This window comes from Aythya ferina (assembly GCF_964211825.1).
Source record: "Aythya ferina genome assembly, chromosome: Z".
In the NCBI taxonomy this organism is placed as follows: domain Eukaryota; kingdom Metazoa; phylum Chordata; class Aves; order Anseriformes; family Anatidae; genus Aythya; species Aythya ferina.
Genome location: NC_140299.1, coordinates 60,837,146 through 60,857,423, shown reverse-complemented (window position 1 = coordinate 60,857,423; position 20,278 = coordinate 60,837,146). Strand labels below are relative to the sequence as shown.

The window sequence follows — 20,278 nt, the reverse complement described above, 5'->3', positions numbered from 1 at the left end:
GAAGAGCCCTCTTAGATCGGGGTCTTGTGGTACTCCCATAGTACAAATTAACTGTAAAAATAACAGAGAAGTTGAATGAACTGAAGCAGACACTGTTTAACACACAGCTGGAAAAAACTCTTTTGAATATTCCAAAATTATCTGGGACTTTTTTCTTGCTTTTACTGGCTTCTTCTTTATGACCTCACAAACAGTTTTTGTAGCACTTGTGAACTGTTTTCCAAGTGTTGAGAATACTTGTTTGGTTGCTGCATTTTTTTTCGCTACTGTAGATAGGGGATTAGGCATTTAGATACCATGAAGCTAAAATTATTGAATATGTGTTAATATACAGAACTGTAATAAGAACAATTCACAACAAAACACTATGATACTTTATCACGTTATCATTAGTATTTTGATGAAATTTTAAATGACAATTTGTGGGACCAGGTCTTGAGTTGTCTTGTTATATTTGTCTGACAATTGGGTACTTCCTCAGTCAACAAGAGAGCTGTCAGTAACACCTTGTGGGATTTCCACAGAGCCTTTTACAAACCATCACAATTTCTAGAAAATTTAGTGCAGCCCCATATAATATGTATTTATGGAACGATGAAGCTCAACATTGTCTTTTGATGTAAAGATCACCAAATAAATGCAAACCTTTTACTCACACGAAGTTTGATATGTGAACCTACTGTCTAAGGACTTAGATAAAAACAAGAGAAAGACAGCAGCATGCAAAAAAACCCCTCCCACTCTGATACCATCTGGTCCTATTGCTAATTATCTTGGAAATATAATGAATATGGTATTACTTCTTTTAGTCCTTCATCTGCAGTTGTGAGGCAAAATGGTTCCTCTTTGCCAAATTTGCCAAGATAGTGAGGGTTTCCCCCCTTGCAGATGTGGAGACAATAGAAAATATGCCTATAGTAGCTGAAGTGTGTCTTCGCTTTGCTTTGGTTAATTCTATAACCTGACAAAGAGTTAAAGAGTTACTCCAGTGAACAGAGGACAGAAACTAATTGGATAAATAAAAAAAAAAGAAAGAATGTAGTTTGGACATAGTACTGTTTATTTAAGGTGATTAACATTCTAAGTGCAGAAACTGAGCAGCTTAGTACGTTGCTTAAAAATTAATTTTTGAAAGAGTCAGTATATGAAAAAGTAACATTCATTTATCAGAACAAGAGATGCTTAACCATTGCATGAAGAACCACCTCTACTTACTTTCTTTAACTTGGCTCCTATTGATTTTCTTTGATGACCCCAAGTTCTTGCTCTGAACAAAACTAGGCAGGAAGGTGGTCTATCTATTTTCGTCCTGCACAGCATGATTATACTGTACTCTTAAATTGCCATTTTCAGGATTGAAGCATCAAAGCCTTCTCCACCACTTCTTTAACAAAAGGTTTTACATAAACAAAAAGCTTTATCCTGTCATCTTCCTCGTATAACAGTGTAGAATGTATAATAATATGCTATTAGCAACTATTCTTGTCAGAATTGCAGCAATTGGTCCTAGATGGTGCTGGCTGCACATTTGTACTGTATACATGGATAAAACACTTCTACAACATCACAAATGACAAGTTGCAAAAGAGGGCGGAGATAGGTACAAGATGCATTACATCAGTGATTAAATATGGAGAGTCATTGTACACTGATGGAATAGTTTGCATAAATGAGAAATTAATATGAGTGTCAAAATAAGGAGAGAGGAAAACTCTATCAAAGAAGCAGTGTGTGTGTTTTTCATCTCTATCAATGTACACGAGGAGATGAAAACAGTGAAGCAAAATTTCTCATTTTATTGTCAAGATCAATATTACTCTTGGTGTTAAAACCAAAGGACAAAATAATATTTTCCTAATTATAACTGAATCACACCATGGTTGAGGCTGGCAGGCTCTGCTGGAGACCATCTAGTCCAATCTCCGTGCTACTACAGCAGGTTGGCCAGGGCTGCATCCAGGTGAGTTTTGAATATCTCCAGGAATGACACAGTTTCTTCAGGTATTCAGTGTTTGATCAGTACCCCCACAGTAAAAAAAGTTTCTTCTTATGATCTTATGAGAACTGCTGAGAGTTCTCATTAAAGGAAGACATTCAGCACATGTAACAGTCCGTTCTCAGCACTTTGTCTTGAATGTGAAAAAAAAAATAGATCAAATGCTAAGATCATTTATTTACCTTAATTTAAAGAGATACTTGAATTTTTATTTTGTTTTTATTTTTTAATAGAATGTGGATATTAGGTTCCCTATATCTGACATTTTTCTTGTCACAACATAGTTTTTTAAATTTTATTTATTTATTTTTAATTTCTTAACAGATGATATGCAGCAGTTTTCAATATCCTCATAAAGAAGTTTCCTCATAAGGAAGAAGGAGAAAAGTTCTTTGAGTGCTTGCTTCTAAACCTTCTGCATCAAAACAGAAAGCATTTTAAGCTGTACTTTTCATACAATAATGTAGTATACTCTTCAAATATGATTTTTTCATATTCTTCATACTTTATTATTCTATACTCTGTATTTCATAGCGGAGTCAGAGGTATATTAGCCACTATTTTAGCCCTGATTAACAAACTTTATCCAAGGTCTTAAGTCTGGTAAAGGAAATCATATTTTGTCTTAGTTTTCTTTAAATTTGTCTTTTTGTGACATCTGTAGTAAAACAAAGCTGACTCATACTAAATTCCCTGCGAACCTAAGCTCTACACAGATTGAAATAAAAAAAAAAAAAACCTGTATACAAGCCAGCTCTTAACCATTTTTTTTTTTAAATAAATTTATTTGACAATTTGTATCATAAATCAATGCAGTGTTTAGGTATCAGCAGAAATTATTACTGTTCAAAGAATCTTGTCTTTGAAGTATGAACAGTTACACCCACCATTTCAAGATGCTGAGGTCTTAAAAGGAACTTCTCAGACTATATTTTGTATGTATTTTGTCATTAGAACCTTTTTTTTTTTAAAGTGTAGGAACCATATTAAAGTGTCCCTATGTGCTTTTTGGGTGTTGAAGGAATGTCTATTTCTGCCCTGGTTTAAAAGTAAATAGAACATCATGAGTAATTAGCCAAGCAGTCATACCCTGAATGCCTATAGTGCGAAGAGGAGAAAAATTAACCGCATACATTGAAGGGACTTTGAAATCCCACTTGCAGACTGATTTCCCAAGGAAAACAGGCTATGGAAAACATTTGATTGCTGTGAAAATTGTGTGACTGCTTGCTGGTATGTGCAACACTTCTTTCGTCCCAGGTGTTTGACATCAAATATTCTCCATGTTGTCTGTCCCCAGAGCACTGGTTAATTTCATGGCACCTGCTCCCTCCTCCCCTTTCCCCCCCCTCCCCTCCCCGAACTGATTAACTACATTAAAAGTCAGCAAAGCAACAAAAGACCTTGCACAATTTTCCAATACAATTTAAACATGAACTGTAACAGCATGTGACTCAGAGGCTGATGAGTCAGGCCCATCAGTATCTTAGATGGTTTGGCTGATGGTTTGGCCTCTGGAAAGTGTTTAACTCAAAAATTTTGATCAAATTAAGTTAATTTAGTTTAACCATGCACATTGTATTTAATAAAAATCAAGTTAAGATGAGATCAGCAAAGTATATTACTTAATTCTGAAATGCATAGGCTGTGTGATATGCCTTAATAAAAGCCCTCCCACCTAGCTACCCTGCAGGTTGCACAGGGAGCCAGCACCAGAGGGACACTAAACTCTGAGCCCTGCTGCCCTGTTAGTTGCCTGCTGGTCTGCTGAACTAACCCCTTGCCTGCAAAGTCCATTTTTTTCTCATAATCCTGCCCGTCTACAACTGCGTGTTTCTTTGCAAATGGTCTATAGACACAGGTAAACACTTCTCTCTAAGAAACTTATTTTCAAAGGAGTGCAAACTGCTCTCTGGGGAAGAAATACTCAAGCTGTAAGGAGTTTAAACATCTGCATATCAACATTGGGTTAAGCATTTTGAACGGAATCTTTCTCTCCCATTTCATTTAATTCAAGAATTTAATTCAAGCAGCTTACCTCAGATGCAAACCAGATCTGAGGCACAAGTAATGATTTGCTGTTGGGAAAACCAATCTTTAGCTGCTAACAGAGTCGGAGGCACACAAGCTTCACAGGCACTCTACATTTTGCTACAACTTCATCTAAACTTCAATTTCTATGTTTTCCAGGGAACACTTTGATCTCAGCAAAGATCACCATAAAAATACCTCACTCCCCTCCACAGAGAAAGCGATCCTCCAGCTTTCTCCACAGAGGACTTGGTCCTATAGCTGCTGCCAGAGCCAGCTGATAAAATCAACCTTCCTGCAACATGTAGCAGCAAATATATTCCCCACAACAGAGCACAGAGCACTCCTTTCTGCAGAACCCAAAGGGCTAACACATTCAGTCCCCTTCAGTTGCAGCTTAGACTCACCTTCGTTATCTTCTCAGCAGGGGGCTGCAGCAGGTCATCAAATCCAATGAGCCCTTTGCTAACATGCCTGCTGTAGTCATTCCTCACAGCATTCAATGAAAGCAGTTTTCCTTCCTTCTCTTGCTTTGGGAGTCTCTGGGAGCATGAAAGATGCAAACAGGTTGTGTAGCATCTGAGCTGGCCTGGCAGTGTAGGGTCTAACAGGCAACTGCTAGAAAATTAAAAATTGACTATCACTATCAAAACAGCTAGTATCTCTCAGCTACTGAAGCAAAAAGGAGGAGGAAAGAAAGAAGAAAATAAAATATTTAACACATCACTAGAGGACAAGGAATGTCTTGACGCACAAGGGGGAGCTCCCTGGCCTGTGGATCTTATGGTTTATGATTTTTGCAGCACTTCATCCTGCCCTCCTGGGACAAATCAAGCATATGACTTACCTTGAAGTCATGTGGACTCTGTCCTGCCAAAGGCTCACTCTTCAGAAGGATCAACCTGAGGACAAATGCTCCGACAGTATCTTGCTCCATGATCCCTTGTCCATGGGATGCAGAGTCACAAAATCACAGAATCACAGAATTTCTAGGTTGGAAGAGACCTCAAGATCATCGAGTGCAACCTCTGACCTAACACTAACAGTCCCCACTAAACCATATCCCTAAGCTCTACATCTAAACGTCTTTTGAGGACTTCCAGGGATGGTGACTCCACCATTTCCCTGGGCAGCCTGTTCCAATGCCTCACAACCCTTTCGGTAAAGAAGTTCTTCCTAACATCCAACCTAAAACTCCCCTGGCGCAACTTAAGCCCATTCCCCCTTGTCCTGTCACCAGGCACGTGGGAGAATAGACCAACCCCCACCTCGCTACAGCCTCCTTTAAGGTACCTGTAGAGAGCGATAAGGTCGCCCCTAAGCCTCCTCTTCTCCAGGCTGAACAAGCCCAGCTCCCTCAGCTGTTCCTCGTAGGACTTGTTCTCCAGGCCCCTCACCAGCTTCGTCTGCCTGGAGGAAAACAGTGAAGGCACAAACAACAAAGAGAAGAAATCCCTATGAGATATAAGGACATATGGGTTGGGAACAACCTGTCCTTCAAAGACACAGGTGTGGAGACTCACTTGCAAAGCCAGTGCTTCCAGTCTCTCACACTTCAAGGCATCTGTAGTTAAAATCTTCTCCAGCTTGAGTTCTAGCAAAACTGAGCTTGGAGGTATCAGAGTGCTCACTTGCTTTACGAGGAAAATGCTGATGGATCTACCTGTCAAATCCAGCCAAGGGACTTCTTATCACAGCAACACTGATAATTACTATCAGCTACATAATAAATATTTTCTAATCTTTCTCTTTTCCTAATCTAAGCCAAACTTTATTCTCCTTATCAAAGGGACAAATAATGTCTATTCTTCTGGAACATGAATATTAGTAGAGTTTACTTCATGAAATTATTACAGGAAAACAAACCAAACCAAAACAAACAAGATTCTAAACATTTCCTTCGTGAATTCTATTACAAATATAACTGCAAGAGCATTGTATAATATGTGTTTCTTCTAAAGGGTATCTCAGAATTGTAATGTGGTGGAATAAACAGGAAAACAAGTTCTGTAAGACAACCACTCACTTAATTTTTGCAAGCCAAAAGCACTTTGGAAGCCTGTTTTAAAACATGGGTCTTGTAGCAGCATAAAAAAATATTCACCATTTCTTATGCATTAATATGTCTAATTTCTCTTTTTCTCTACAGACTTTGCTCACATCTCTGAATAAATTGTCCTTCCTCTTTACTGTTCCCACCCAAATATATTTCGCCTGTCCAATTATTCTTATTATTGTAAAATACCATTACTTCTACGTGTTGACTCTAAGAAAAGTTTTATAAGATAGTATTGATGTATCGGGGGGAAAAGGACAATTATTCACCCCCTAAAGAGAATATTAAATTCTTTGTCTACATTTATCTCTCCCACTGTCCTGAGGCTACATACTGAGAATTTATTTTCAAGGTATTGCCCACAAGTAAGGTTGTGCTTACTAAAGACCTCTCTGCCTATGACATGATATTTCATTAGATTGGTATGATATTAGATTGGTATATGATATTTCATTAGATTGGTACCATGATATGGTAGTTCATTAGATTTCCAGCCACCCAGAGAATGTTTCTATGAGTACAAAAACTCCAGCTTCCTTCTGCTCCTTGACATTCCTGGGGTTCATTGATTGAGGTTTTGTGGCTTAGAGAGGTAAAGACTGCTTAACTTAGGACACTTCCTAAACTGACTGTGGGTGAAGGTTGCCATATTGCTTGCCAAAAGCGAACAGATTCATAGACGTCAAGACATGCTGCCTCTTATTTGAGGATTACATCACAGAAAATTAAAACCCTAACTTCAAAGTTTCAAGAAAAATTGTGCTATCCTCTTGGACTCCCCAAAAAACTAGGAAAAAACAGGAGAAATAAACATCTTCCAATGTTTTTTCCACTGCAGAAGAAGACAGGGCTGATAGTAGCTTCTACCAGACTCTCTCCTTCCTCAGCCCACATGTTCAAGGGAGCCTGACAGCACTTACACACTGTGTCTGCCACTTGGTCACCCGAACAACACCTCCCTGGTAGTGACCTGAGCACTCCTTTTTCATACAATCACAGAATCATAGAATGTTTTCACGGGAACATATTTCTGTTAAATATAACAGGATCAGAAACAAAACTTGCTTTGTGTTTGACATTATCAGTGTAATTAAAGGCAACTGCAAAGAGAGAGATGAATTTGTAAAACTTCTTTTTTTTTTTTTTTTTTTTTTTTTATTCCCCCCCCCCAGGAATAAGTAAAAAATGTAGATGATTTAGATCACAAAAGACTGAATGAAGACATAAGCTCAAAGCTAAGTAATAATAATACTGCTGTACCACATTCGCTATGGGGAGCTCCCTAATTTTAATCCTAGAAACAGCTTGCTACAAAACAGTTTCTTGCCATGCCTGACCAAAGCAGGGTGTTGACAAGCTGTGCCTTTGTGTTGTTTTGTTAAAATTTTGGAGCTACTCCCTATCCATTCATCATCCAGCCTGTATTTGTGCTTGGAAAAGATGAAGAAGCAGCAAAGCTGCAGTCTGTAGGACTGGAAGGGACCCTGCTGTCTGAGATCCCATGTCAAGCAGTTACTTCACATGCTCACTGCACTGTACAAATAGTCACACAAGAACAGTTCTGGTTGAAAACATATCTTTGGCTTTTTCAGCCCAAAATACTCTTTCTCTAGGCAAAGGAAAAACACACAAACAAACAAAAAATATAGAAAAAGAGAGAAGAGAAACTGAAATTCACCCTGATCTTAAAATACTCTATATGCACATAGTCTTAAAACAAAAGGTGCTAAGATACAGTAAGCAGGATGAAATATCCCTTCCTTATATCTAAGCTAATACTACTCTCTTTCAATTTAAAACCACTACCTTTTCTCCTATCAGAGGATACTCTGATAAAAGAACTATGCACACAGTTCCTCCCCGTGTTTTCTGTTGGTCCCCCTTAATCACTGGAAGGTTGTTATAGGGTCTCTCCAGAGTCTTTTTCCCTGCCAAACAGTGAGAATAGAAGTGTGCATATTTGTGTGTTAACACAGACATTTTGTTTCTTATTAACAATGAGTTATTAATCCTTTTCAAATATAAAGCCTTACCAGTCCTGTGATAAGAGCATTGAGCAACAATTACCATTTTCCATGTGGGAAAACTTATAGCCAGAAAAAATGTGGAAAACCCAAGATCCCTGGAATCTACAGAGGTCATTTGCTTTCAGAGCTGAAATAGCTCGAGTCACACTCCATGAGTCACTTTCTGTCACCTCTGTTGACTCTTTGCCATTATGACCTTTAAGAGATGTTTAAAACCCAGCAGCATCTGTATTTCTGAATTTCTCAGATTAAAATATACTACTACCATATGCTTCTTTACTTGCCTATTGGCTTTGTGAAATGTAATTACTTGGTAATTCAATATCAGTACAAATACTGTCATGTACTGACTCACTTCTAATCATCACCAGCATTTAAAAAATGCAGTGTGTCATTCCTGATTTAGTACTAGGTCATGGAAGCTACTGTTATCACTGCAAAGCCTGGCTTGGTCTGGACTTGTTTCTCTTTTTCAATTTGCAATAAAAATCTTTAATTACACAGCATGGCTTTTTCTCTCAGTTTTGCATCCAAGTTTTGTTCAGAGACTTTAAAAGTGAAAGTCTTTCAGCAGATATTTACACATACTGGATCTAACTTTAAACTTGGATTCTCAGTTTTTTTACCAAAGTCACTTTGCTTATATTTCCAAATTTGCCTTGTTATCTTAATATTTATAAAAAGGGCAATGAACTATTGAACGGGTAAAAGGATTTTACGATCTCTTGAAGAGAACCGGATAATGAGGCGATTTCCTCAGAACAGACCTATGACACATTTATATTTATTGTCAGTGAATCATGTTGTAGAACAAAAATAATTGTCCACAGAACTGGGTAGGAGTGCTTTAGTAAACATCTGAATAAGAAAAAAAAGGTCAATATGCTGGGTTATGACAACATGGCTGGGATATGATTTTTGTGGGAGTGGTTCAGGCAGAGAGCTTGCCGGAATAGCAGCTGAACATCTAAACACATATATTGTGCATACATAAGCACTGGTGACACTGTAAGCCACCAGTTAATACCAAGCAGATTTCAGCAGATAAGAAAAAGGCACTCTTTCACATGAGCAGTTCAGGAGATAAGGGTTTTGTTCTTTTACACAATAGCCTATAATGAAAACTAAGTGAAAAGTCAATCAAACAATAACAACATGTTCAACTCACATGAGAGAAATGAATGAGAAATGAGAGAAAGGAAACACACACTTGCCAGGGAGAAACTGTTACTCACCCTCACAGTGTGGTATCTCTGATCTTTGTCCTTATTCTGAAGGGAGACCTAAAAAACATATTCAGAAAAGGAGCATGAAAGAGAAAATTTGTCACCCTACCAAAATATTAAAAATCAGTCTGAGATGCCTTTATTTATTTATTTATTTATTCTTATTTTCTGCATTTATTTATTTATTTATTTATTTATTTATTTATTTATTTTCCTGGTGTAAACATCCAGCATGCAGGTGTCCATTTAACCTAATCCTTGTTTTAGTCCCATGCACTGGATTCCACCCACAGATTTGTGCTCGTGTTGTGTAATTCCAAGTCCTGATGTACTCAGGGAGGCTGGCTGCCAATCCCCTAAGAGCTACAGCTTGATCATGTGAAGTTTCACTCATCCGGTCTACAGCACTGACTTTATTTTGTGGCTGGTTGTGAAAGGTCTCACAAGAATTACCATAACTCTATGAAGACTTTGCTAGCTTCATCAAAGTGCTGCATCTCTATCACCTGCCAGGGAAGACCCCTGCATTTTCCGCAACAGCCACAAAGTGCTGAGTGCCAGTCGTGCATGTTGCTGGATACATATCTGCTATCTGTACTAGCAATGGCTCCCAGCAGGTTATAGGATGAATGCTTGAGTATGGTGCAAAATGTCTCTGCAAAGCTATGAAGAGACTTTGTAAAGTGTTTTTGTCCAGAGTCCAGAACAGTAGAGTGAGCTCAAACAGGTATGTGCTTGTGGCTCCTCATCTCCCTGTTTGGTACAGAATGCACAGGGAAAGCCTCAGTCTCACAGATTTCAAAATGTTTAATGCTGTGGGCAAGCTTAGATGGCAAAATGCTGATGTTTAAACAAAGTAATCTTTTTCCTATACTAAAATTCCTGCCTGCCAAATGGTGAAACCTGAAATTTTGTCCTTTGTTCTTTCTCTTGAAGAGTGTCAAAATAAAATTACAGAATATTAAACCCTAGCACCTTTAAAATATATATATATATTTATTAATTAGTTATTGATATATTTATATATATATATATGTATGTTTATATATGTGTACTTCTGGGGTAGGTAGGCTTTCCATTATAAAAACTTCCAAGATTATATGGTAATAAAACCAGGCAAAATTCCAAAATTGTTTTTTAGTGAAAAAGAGACACTTTCATCTAAAGAAATATATTCAATGCACACATTTTTATCAGTTTTTCACTACTTATTTAAAAATGGTCCCAGAAGTAGCTTCACTAACTCATTAGGAAAGCAGACATCACCTTTAACAATCAGATCCCTCGCACAAAATAAAAAAGATTTCTGTCTTAAAGTTCTGTTTCCATCAGGTGACACCTTCTAGATCTAAACATACATACAACTTCTGAATCTTGCATGGGATATAAAATAAGATTCAAATGGTCAGAACTTTATGTGTACACACAAGACTCTTCTATAGCAGTTTTGAGTGGTTAGTTTAATTCATACAGAATTAGCATCAGCATTTTTTCACAATTAACACTCTAAGTAATCACCAGGGAGAAAGTGTAATTCCAGTTTGCTTTCTGAGCAATTTTACATATTGCTTGAAGAAATCTTTTCTCAAAGAAATCAGATATTGGAAAACTGCACAACTCGATTAGTACTCGCTCTGTTTTTCTGTTTCAGTTTGTGTTTTTGTTTCATTTAGAAAATTCCTGATTTCTGCTTTGCCCTTGGAGAATTCCAACAGACATCTTGGAAGGTGACTTCCAGTATTTCTTATTTTTGAACAGAACTCTACTGTGCAGTGTTTTTTAGAATGACTCCCTTTGTAAGATCATTCTGTCAGAAGCATTAACCAAATGAAGATAAATCTATTTTTTTATTATTAATAAAAATATTCTCCATAGTTCTCACCATCTCCATCTCAGGTGTTTGACTTTTTATTTATTTATTTATTTTTAGTTACTTAATTCAGATTTTTAACCCTAATGTGTCTTAATTTTAATAAATTAATTTTTAAATACCTGTTTTGTTTTTTTTTTAAATACCTGTTTTAAATACCTGTTTTTAAATACCTGTTTTTTTTTTAAAAAACAAACAAACAAACACAAAACCAACAACAACAAAAAAGACATTTTTTTCAGAAGAGTTATTATGCACTTAAAAAAGACACATGGGAGTACATTTTATACAATAAATGATTTCTGATAACTGCATAAGTTGTGATTAATTTAGAGACCTTTTTTCCTTTCAGTTCTTCCAAAACATACAAAGCAACGTGATCAAATAGTAATGCTAGCAAAACAGTAATGGTGAAATGTTAGCATACAATAACAAGGACTTTTGAAGCTCTGGCTCAGAACCCAAGATGTTTTAATTCAAAATAATTACAAAAGTGCTCACTTAATAACCAAACAATTATGTTATAAATGCCAAAAAAAAAAAAAAAAAAAAGACAAAACAAAACTTCATGTTGTCTGTGTGGGACAGCATGAAGCTGAGAAGTGTTTGCTGACAGCTTCTCAAAAATAGATCCTAAGATTGTTGATAAACAAAAGCTAAGGATAAAAATTAACACATTTCAAGGCTGTCAGCCAAAAGAGAAATTTATTTGTTATCACCAATGCTTTGGTTATTGTGTATAAACTTACATTATGATTTTTTATTGATAACATATGCCACTTGGAACTAGACTTAAAATTGTTCTAAATTCTTAAGAAAAAAATCTAGGAGTCAACAAAAGGGAAAAAAAAATCACAAAACTTTTCCAATGCCTAGGAAACAAGCCCTCATGAAGACTGATTAAAGGAATCCAGAACAACATTCATGGAACTGCCTTCGGTGAAAGGTAGCAGAAACACCCCATTTCTAGCTGCATGTGAAGTTACAACAGCACAGTCTCTTTTTTGTCCTGTGCAGGGTGAAGCTGAAGCTATAGCAGAACTTCTGTAGGAAAATAATCATGTCCTATAATGACTACAGTGTGGAGGTTGTACTGCTCTGTGTCAGGACAGTCAAAATGAAATTGCTTTTTTAAGAAGCATTTGGACTGTGCACTTAGTCACATGGTCTGAATTTTTGGGTAGACTTGTGTGGTGCCAGGAGTTGGACTCAATGATCCTTTGTGGGTCCCTTCCAACTCAGGATATTCTATGATTCTGTGATTCCATGATTCATTGACCAGACTCACCTCACTGTATTACGTGCACTACTGAGCCCATACAGGAGCACCCGGGATTCATTTCCCACACTCAGCCATGCACTTGATGTGTGCAGCTGATGGGCCTCTGCGTTTAGATGTCTGAATGTCCCTCAGCATCTAAGTCACTTCTCTTGCCTATCAGTCTTATGCCACATGTGACCACAGGTCATAACTTTGCCTGGGACACACTTGCTCATGCAGGCTGGCATCACTGCACACCAACATAAGTAGCCAGGCTTCTTTCAGATTATGGCCAAACTATGAATTGGCATCAGCCAGGACACTGCCTTCAGGATCCTTCAGGAAGACTATTTCTGTGTTAAGAGAATAAACTGTGGCAACAACACCTCCACCACAGATGATACCTCTAGGGTACCAAGGCTCCATGTGGATTCCCACTCTTCAAATATCACCATATTTGCCTTTTACCAGCAAAAATATGCCATGAATGCAATGGTGACTACCATGATTGTCTTTATTCTGCAAGCAACTGTTCCAGAATCACATGGTCTGCCCAACTCCAAGGCAGTAGAAAAAGACGGAACTGCCTCTTTTGCTCTCACGACATAAACACTCACCAGACTTCAGTAAAAATACTGGTTCTCTCTCTCATTTTTTTTAGCCTCTTCTCTTTTGTCTACAGGTCTTCATTTCCTTGCAAGGACCCCAACAAACAACTAGGACTTTTTACAACAGAAGTGGAGTGCAGCATCTTGCCTTCATTGATCTAGCAATTTGGACAGGCTGCAGCATGCGAAAACTGTTGCAATATGCCACCACCTTCAGGAGTGACAAGGGACAGTCACTGAACAGGAGGTGATGAAGACATAAAGAAGACTAAAAACACACATCCTCTGGGATAGGGGAGAAGAGGTGCTAAGACCAAAGGACATCATCCACCACATCCATCAGCTCTTGAGAGAAGGATGGAACATATGTGTGTAATGCATGAATGGAATGGAATGGAATAGGAATAGAACAACAGCCGAGCTTTTTGCTGCCTGCAACATGCAGACAGAGCAATGCATGAGAATTATATACATACACAAACATTTTCCTGACATGCAGCGTATTGAGGTGCACTAGCAACTCACTTGCCCTGGGAGACTGACCCACCACAGCCTGGTTGGTGTGCCCTCCACCTGTGGGCTGAGAAACACGTCCTCATTCCAGATGCACACTGGTACATCCAAAAGGCTGCCACTTGCTTGTGGGGACACACAACACGTGGAGAAATTACTCTGGTTTCTGAGGTGTCAAACAGGAAATCCCGAGAGATGAGTCCATGTCTACTGTCATAACACAATACTTCTTTTGCTATTGTAATTAATTGTATAAATGAGTGGCTAAAATCTAGTTTATCATCAATTCTAAATTTTAAAAATACAACCTAATACATTAAAAAAATCTTCTAGTAATAGACTACTATTGAATTCTGCTGTCATTCTTACACCTTTCATTATTTTTTTCTCATTTACATTCTAGTATAACATTCAGATTGGATTCACTTCACTTAATAAATAAGCATAAATCCTCTTAACTTCCAACTTAAAAACCAACAAAAACCACCTCAAGCTATGGAGTAAAAATGTTAAATTTTTGAGTCTTATCATGCCAAAGCTACTGACATCGCTGAAGAGTTGCTTGATTGTTATAAAAATCCTGCTTTAAAAAGAAATATGACCCCATGAGTCTGAGCTAACATGTCTTGGTCAGCAAGACAACTCTCTTGGTAATGGACAGGATTCATTGCAGCTGGCTGGGGAAACAGAGGCAAAACCACAGTACTGTTTTGGGTAACCTCTGTGGAAGGATAAGGCTACACAGCAACTACTACGTGGCTGACAAAGGCTAATAAACTAAGACAAATTCTCTCTTCATTGATTCACATATTGTTTCCAAATTGTAGTGTTATCTGGGGTTTTGGTTCTCTTCCCCATGAAGGCATCCATCCAAGTTGCTTGCTGTGCGATGTTCTTCCACCTCTTTAGTTCACCTTGTCTTCCGTGCTTGTAATGTTCAGCTTTTCTCTGCTCAAAATGCAAGAATAGCAAGGTTTATGCTTCTGCTATTGGCCTGTCTTCCACTGCATATGTAGCTTGTCTGCTTTATGGTAAGTTACCTTTTGTCATATCACTTCTTTTGTCTGCCATATTACTCACAATGATTTTCAGAAGTTCTGTCAATTAAAAAGAAAAACAAACAACAACAACAACAAACAACCCCAAACCCAGCCCCCAAGCCTGCTCAGTAACATGAAACCCAAGTAGTTCTGATCTTTGATGGAAAGAGAAGATTTTTTTAGCAAATACTTGCACATTCAAATTTTGTTCCCTTTAATATCCACTACACTCAAACTTTGAGATCCTTTTCTTGAATTACTAGTAAGTTTAATAAGGTATATTACTTTAAGTAAACAAAGTTTATCTCTACATATCTTGGAGAGAAGCATTTGTCAAACGAGAAATGAAAAAAATCTGAGGAGCTTGAGCAATTGCTTTATGTGAATACAATGAGTAAGACAGAGAGAGAAAGAGATAGATAGAGGGAGAGAGAGAGAGAGGGAGAGAAATAGCTGCACTCTGGCTCACAGAAACCTTAAGGAAAGAGTATACATAGTAGTCATATTCAACTTTCCAATTTCTTATCAGTCCTTGACTGTCTGGAAATTATTATGCTAATATGATTTTTAGCAAAAGTTTGGGCAAATGCATGAAATACCTATTTAATATATATATATCTACATTTTCATATTTTTATTGTTGATTTTCAGGGTGATTCTAGCTTCTAATTCCTTTAATATCATCTGTATCAGTCGGCATGCTGCTAACTCAGTAAGCTTTTTAGAATAGGTAGGAGTGGGAACAGAGGGAAGTATGTCAATTGCCTTAGCAATTCAATATCAGACTGATGATTTCTGTAGCATTTACATTTGGAATTTTGCTTTTGAAATCATATGACCTTCACTAGGTAAGAAACCCATGAGAGCATGTTGACTTAACATTAATCAATACACTATAAACTGTTTGCCGTATCATTATTTTCATCAGTTTATTTAGGAACATTAAGATAATTAGACTATATTTTAAGATGTTACTGACTTACTTGCTTTTCCAAGTTAGAAAAATATTATCTTACAAAAGAAATTCTTTTGTTTGTTTATTTGTTTTTCCCTAGAAATCTTGGACTGCTTTGTAAATAGAATCAGACAGAACCACTTAAATATTTATTATTAAATAAATATATATATCTATGTATATATATGTTTAACTTACAGTTCAAAAATTAAGCAAACTTGTAAAATTTCTAGTAGTTATTTGTGGGTTTTCTTTTAAGAACTATACTTGCAAATTATTTCTATGAGTTTTGACTGAGCACTGAACAGTTCTTGCAAGCAGTATGCTTTGCCAGTGTAGAGGCCAGACACTTCCTATAAAATTCACAATATCTCTTTTTTTATTCGTTACTATTATTTTTTAAGGTGTTGCAAAACTCTACAGAAAAGTTGTACATTGGCATCTACATGGGCTCATCTTGAAGTTTTGACAGATTCTTCCACAGATATTCTGTCCTTCAAGCCCATGATCTTTATCAGTACATTCAGAGATTGTCTCGGAACAGGATGTAATTGAAAAATGGCATGTGGAGTGACAATAAGAATATGCCATTGTACATACATGCAAAGTGACAGACTAGCCCATGGCAGAGAAGTTCATAAAAGGTTAAGACATACACAGAAGTCACTCGTGGCTTAGGCAGAACCAGAATTAGTAATTGATAGAAGTTGAGAAAATACTTGCTGGAAGTTAAGTATTGGAAAATACTTATCAGTAACACTTGCCCCATTCTCCCCTGAGCACCTGCTCTTGGCTGCCTTTTGAGACATGCCTGGTACTCATACTTTTCAGAAACTGCCATAACAACAGCCTGGTTCAAAAGGCCTTGAGAATACCATACAGTTTTGTTTCTCAAACTATTGTACTCGCTAGAGGCCACAGCCTAAACATCAACACAGGATGCAAGCTGCAGATTTCTGTTGGAGACAATCAATTGAATCTCTGTTCAAGATTACTGAAGTTCAAGGGCATTCTTCAAGAATATCAGAGGGTAAGGAGCTGCCTTATCAAAGATATCTGTGAAAAAGCTAGTCCTTACTAGGACTTACTTTTGTATTTTACCCATACATTCTGATGAACTGTGAAACTATTCTTACATCCATAGGTAATCACATAGGTACCTATGAGTATGCAGTTTTTCTAGTTCTTACTAAAGAAAGATGCTACTGACCTATATAACGTTACCATCAATGTTTCCAAAATAATACAAGTCTCTGGGTATATCCTCAGCACCTATTAGGTCTATTTTGGGGACCTTCTCAATTCCCATTTTATTGATTCCAAATTATTAAAAAATTAATTCCAAAATGATCTACCACTAATTGTACCATCAAGTTTTACAAACAAAGACACACTACTGTCTGGTCAGGGAATCCAGAGAATGAATGCCATCCAGCACAATGTAAGTGCCTGTGTCTACAAGTATTGATGTCCACAGAGAGCAGGAATCAAGGTAGGGTTTTCCCTTAACATAGCAAAGAGCTATTTGAGTCAGTTGTGACTTGGGAAAACCTGATCTTCCTTTGCTGATTTAGTTGTTTCCAGAATATGTCAACGAAAACAATTCACCTGCAAAACAAATTCAGGGGTCAAAATGACCATAGAGGGAAGCAGAGAAGCCTAATGCAGAAAAAAAGAAAAGTCAGAAGACAGGCAGTACAGCTTGCTCTGTAGTATCTGCAAATCCCACACAATGGTAAGCAGAGACAAGCCCACCACCTATGTGCACGGTGCAGCTTTATCCCTGCAGAAGCTGGGTGTCGCTCCCACGCAGGAGGTTTCGGCTGTCCCCCTGATGCCAGGCTGCCAGGCTGGTGACCAGGACTCAGACAGCACTCCCTGCTTCAGCCTCCTGTCTGACCCTGTCTTGCTAGAGCAGGCTCATGCTCTCACTGCTCAGGCCTGTGCAGCTGGTATTGCATTCAGGTCCCACTAGAGTGATGCTGAGGCCATTTCATCTCTTGGAGCACTGATGGTTGTTTTCAGCCTCCCTTTTCACGAATTGCACTGGCCAACAGTCATAACAGACCAGACAGTTGTCTGGAAACCCTCCCTCAGCATCCTCTGAAGACCATGCTGCAGTCGGCTTTTGCAAATTTTATAAATTACCTAAATGCCAAAGCTAAAACATCAAATTTCATCATAGTCTCTGGAGGAAATTGGCAAGTCAGCATATCTTTCTCTGTGATTGCCTATTCATGTGTTGCAAAAAGCTGGAGGACAAATTTTCTCTCTAACAGTGGTCTTAGGAGTCCTTCCTATGCTTTTGCTGTTCCTCCATTAAATAACACCCTCACACTGAAAGTCAAGAATTATACAGCTACTGACAAGAAGGTATCAGTATAATACAGTATGATAGAGTCGCTTTGAATATTCCAGTGCCAAGAAGACAGAACCACAAAGCTGTGCTAATCATAATGCTACAGTCCTTTTCCAAGCAAAGTAGGAAGCACCTGCCTGAATATAGGTATAGACTGGTGCTCTTCCTTACATATGTGGGAAATGGCATATAAGGAAGAAGACTAGTGCTCGTATTGGGCTGGAAAGAGAAAGGGGCTGTAAGAGTGGAGGAGTTATTAGTTTGATTTATTTCAAAATGGCTTGCCCGGACATATAGAATAGTATTTTCCATACATATAAGACTGAAGAGATAACTTGAACTATGAATCTCATCATGTCACTTTGAGAAGCTGATCATGGAAGAATTTATTTTGATAAATTCAGAGCAGCAATATAAGAATGCAAAACAACCTCTGAGATAGCGTGCTGCTGCTCTCGCATAAAAGCAGATGCCACTCCTATTCTCTTGCATCTAAAAAAGCACTTTCCTCACTTCCACACAGACTGTCACACCAGTGCCTGCCTCTTCCCCTCTACCAGTACAAAACAAAAACAAAGTCAATCAAACATACAAACAAACAAAAAACAGCAACCAAACATATCAGAGACACTTTTTCCTCTGTTGAAGCAGAAAGGTAACATGGTACCTACCAGGTGATGAGTATTCCTTGTGGCACCAGACAATCACCTGTCATGGAACAAACTTTGTGGATTGCTGATCTTTGATCAGCTGCTGCTCCCTATGCTGATAAAGAAGGACCTACATGAAGCTGTCTTGCATGTATCCTTTGTCATTGTCTCCCTTCCAGGCAAGTGCTGGCAGCTCTGCTCTCCACCTAGCTGCTGACTCTGAACGTGTTTCTAGAGCAACAAATAGTCATTCCCCGGGGCTGTTTCTGTTACAGCTGTTCTCATTCATCCTGCAGCAAGACATGGCTGTAAATACCTGACTGCCCATCCATGCTTTAATATGAATCGTATTCAGATCATCAGCATGTTACCTGTTTAGTGTGCTGTCCGCAGATTTTGTCAAGGTTCTACGCATAAACAAAGAACAGAAAAGGAAGCTTCCATCCTGTTCACTTTCATTAAAAAAAAACAACAAACAAACAAACAAAAAACAAGCAAACAAACAAACAAACAAAAAAAAAACAACAAAAGAGTTGATATCAGTTGATATCTAACTAGTTAGTACTTTGTTTATGGCTAGGCTTAGTGAGGGAAAGGCAAAGCACCAGTACACATGTATTTGAAGGTATATTGATAGCTCAGAAACTGTTCTATGCTGGAAAATATATCTGTTTTGGATGGAGATGAGCATACACTGATCTTCTTGGGGTCATGGTTATGTGACAGCTGGATCTGATTCCTGATGCAGGGTCTCGTAAAGAGAGGTATGGCTACAAGAAAGTGCTCCCAGGTGATTACTCATGCTGTTGTCATTCTGTAAAATGTAGCCACACAAACTGGCACTTTAGCAGAAAGAAAATGAAATTATCTGCTCAGCCGAGGGCAACAGATTGGCATCACAAAGCAGTTGTCTCAATCTCTTTTTGAATCTAGTTACAGGATAATCAAGAAAATGCAGACCTAAAATGAAGATGTAATTTCAACAAGCAGGACTACACCACTTCAGACTCTCTCTCCAAGCATTTGAGAGCATAAAGACCAAAAAAATGATGAACACAAAACAACTGTCTGGAAATTTATCTGTGCTCTTCACTTTACCGTCGAGGTCACCACTTCCAGCTTTGCCTGCTTGCTCTGCCTACCTAGCATCGTGAAGTATAGAGTCAGTCTTGACATGTAGGAGAAGTCCAATTGTGCGTAAGAGACCAAGGAGGAGGGACATGAGATGCAGTTTTAGTAGACAAGTAGACCCAGGCAATATCCCTATAATGCAGTTGAGCGCCCATTCTGAACATTAGAGAGAGGGAATACTGAGATATATCCTTCTCAGTTTATTATTGAGGAGAAATGCAAAAAGGATTAACCAGAAAAATCTGCAACATACCTGATCACTTTGCATCTAGCAGCCTAAGATCTGAACTCACTCTTTAAACTGTTAAAGAAAGGTCAAGGTAGCATCACAATTCCTCTCCCTAGGAATCACCAGCAAGAGCACATCCAAATTAAGATCATTAAAGCAGGTCACAGTCTCCTAAAGCAGTCAAGATTTTCCCAGAAAAAGTTTTTTTCTTCTCTCACGGGTAATCTGAGCAGGAGTCTGCCAGTGCTAGCCTCAGTTCAAAGATCTCTGATAGAAATTTTGAAACCCAGTTAAAGTGACAGCTTTTGATAGGACAAGGGGGAATG

General features: G+C 38.0%; 1 long non-coding RNA gene across 4 annotated transcripts in view; it reads right to left on the bottom strand.

Annotated features, from left to right (window-relative positions):
* Positions 1–19,019, bottom strand: part of LOC311426836 — a 30,761-nt gene extending 11,742 nt beyond the window's left edge. The window contains exons 1-6 of one of the 4 annotated variants that reach the window (XR_014687068.1): positions 18,614–19,019; positions 9,346–9,393; positions 5,551–5,690; positions 5,321–5,437; positions 4,875–5,016; positions 4,435–4,569 (exon numbers count right to left, since the gene is read on the bottom strand). This is a non-coding gene — a long non-coding RNA (uncharacterized lncRNA). Of the gene's footprint in view, positions 1–1,072; positions 2,130–4,434; positions 4,646–4,874; positions 5,087–5,320; positions 5,438–5,550; positions 5,691–9,345; positions 9,394–18,613 lie in introns of those variants that run through there. The other 3 variants (XR_014687069.1, XR_014687071.1, XR_014687070.1) reach the window with 3 other exon arrangements.
* Between the last annotated feature and the right edge of the window lie 1,259 nt (positions 19,020–20,278).